A 2,500-nucleotide genomic window follows, 5' to 3' on the forward strand; every position below is an offset into this window, starting at 1 on the left:
TAACTCAAGTTGTCCCTTAACCTAACTCAAGTTGTCCCTTAACCTAACTCAAGTTGTCCCTTAACCTAACTCAAGTTGTCCCTTAACCTAACTCAATTTGTCCCTTAACCTAACTCAATTTGTCCCTTAACCTAACTCAATTTGTCCCTTAACCTAACTCAAGTTGTCCCTTAACCTAACTCAAGTTGTCCCTTAACCTAACTCAAGTTGTCCCTTAACCTAACTCAAGTTGTCCCTTAACCTAACTCAAGTTGTCCCTTAACCTAACTCAAGTTGTCCCTTAACCTAACTCAAGTTGTCCCTTAACCTAACTCAATTTGTCCCTTAACCTAACTCAAGTTGTCCCTTAACCTAACTCAATTTGTCCCTTAACCTAACTCAATTTGTCCCTTAACCTAACTCAATTTGTCCCTTAACCTAACTCAATTTGTCCCTTAACCTAACTCAATTTGTCCCTTAACCTAACTCAATTTGTCCCTTAACCTAACTCAAGTTGTCCCTTAACCTAACTCAAGTTGTCCCTTAACCTAACTCAAGTTGTCCCTTAACCTAACTCAAGTTGTCCCTTAACCTAACTCAATTTGTCCCTTAACCTAACTCAATTTGTCCCTTAACCTAACTCAATTTGTCCCTTAACCTAACTCAATTTGTCCCTTAACCTAACTCAATTTGTCCCTTAACCTAACTCAAGTTGTCCCTTAACCTAACTCAAGTTGTCCCTTAACCTAACTCAAGTTGTCCCTTAACCTAACGCAAGTTGTCCCTTAACCTAACTCAAGTTGTCCCTTAACCTAACTCAAGTTGTCCCTTAACCTAACTCAAGTTGTCCCTTAACCTAACTCAATTTGTCCCTTAACCTAACTCAAGTTGTCCCTTAACCTAACTCAAGTTGTCCCTTAACCTAACTCAATTTGTCCCTTAACCTAACTCAATTTGTCCCTTAACCTAACTCAATTTGTCCCTTAACCTAACTCAATTTGTCCCTTAACCTAACTCAATTTGTCCCTTAACCTAACTCAAGTTGTCCCTTAACCTAACTCAAGTTGTCCCTTAACCTAACTCAAGTTGTCCCTTAACCTAACTCAAGTTGTCCCTTAACCTAACCCACGTTGTCCCTTAACCTAACCCACGTTGTCCCTTAACCTAACCCACGTTGTCCCTTAACCTAACCCACGTTGTCCCTTAACCTAACCCACGTTGTCCCTTAACCTAACCCACGTTGTCCCTTAACCTAACCCACGTTGTCCCTTAACCTAACCCACGTTGTCCCTTAACCTAACCCACGTTGTCCCTTAACCTAACCCACGTTGTCCCTTAACCTAACCCACGTTGTCCCTTAACCTAACCCACGTTGTCCCTTAACCTAACCCACGTTGTCCCTTAACCTAACCCACGTTGTCCCTTAACCTAACCCACGTTGTCCCTTTGCCTAACATAGTTCACTGCTCGGAATCTCTGGTGTCGTTGTTATCCTCATGTAGATGTCTTGCGAGTGTTGCTTACTTTCCACATATTCCTGCTATCCACTGTCAATTGTACTGCAATAGGACTATATCGCCGACCCCCCCCCCTCCCCCCCCCTCTGTCCCCCTCTGTCCCCCTCTTTGTGTCTCTGTCCTCTCAAGCTGGTCGGTCTGGCGTTTGAGTGTTAAATGAGCCTCGCAGCTGTTCAGTTGCATTCAGATGTCGACGCCCTCAGTGTACGTCGTGGTATGGTCTGTGTCCATTGTCCGCTGATGTCGTACGCGTAACCCACACGCTGTACCGATCATCGGTCGTTACGTACAGAGTGAAGTAGTGTGATACGTGTGACCGTACGCTGGCTGTGCCCAACGGTGTCGAATCTCAATTTCCATATGTTGTGCTTGATGCTACTTGTCTCGTCTCCCAATAACAGCTAGGTTGCACTGTGGTACGCCGTAGAGGCGTGTGGGAGGAACGTACGAACGCATTGTATGTCACCCTGGGTCGCTGGGGGTGGTGGTGCGGTGAGTCAGGTCAGGTCAGGTCAGCGTGAGCCGTCTGATGTAGTGACGCGTGTATTCCGACTTTGTCGTATTGCCTCACACAAAGTGCTACCCTGGTGGACCGCGTTCCATATCTGGGACATGCCGCAGATGCCGGTTGACAGTGGATCGCGGAAGGTACATCGCATACGTGCGCGGGCCACCTTCCACGTGTTCTCTTCTGCACATGTCGCAGTGTGTATGTGGTCTGATGTAGCGTGTCGTGACACATGACATCCTGGCATGCAAGAATTGTTGAATTCGCAAATGTAGGTGGACATCTACGTTTACTGCCCAAGATACGCAAATGAACTGGAAATCCGTTGTTGAGCGGTTGTTCACGCTGGAGGTGAATCTGTGATGGCGACGATCGGTACAGCTATTAACCGGTTGTTTCAGCGGTACCCGCCACATCCACACGCGTGACTAGGCCCATGTGGGTATGAAGCGATACGCGGCGGTGGCTTGGTGGGACTGTTCCCGGCCGGTGAAGG

Source organism: Schistocerca gregaria, unplaced genomic scaffold (assembly GCF_023897955.1).
Source record: "Schistocerca gregaria isolate iqSchGreg1 unplaced genomic scaffold, iqSchGreg1.2 ptg000871l, whole genome shotgun sequence".
NCBI classification, from domain to species: Eukaryota; Metazoa; Arthropoda; class Insecta; order Orthoptera; family Acrididae; genus Schistocerca; species Schistocerca gregaria.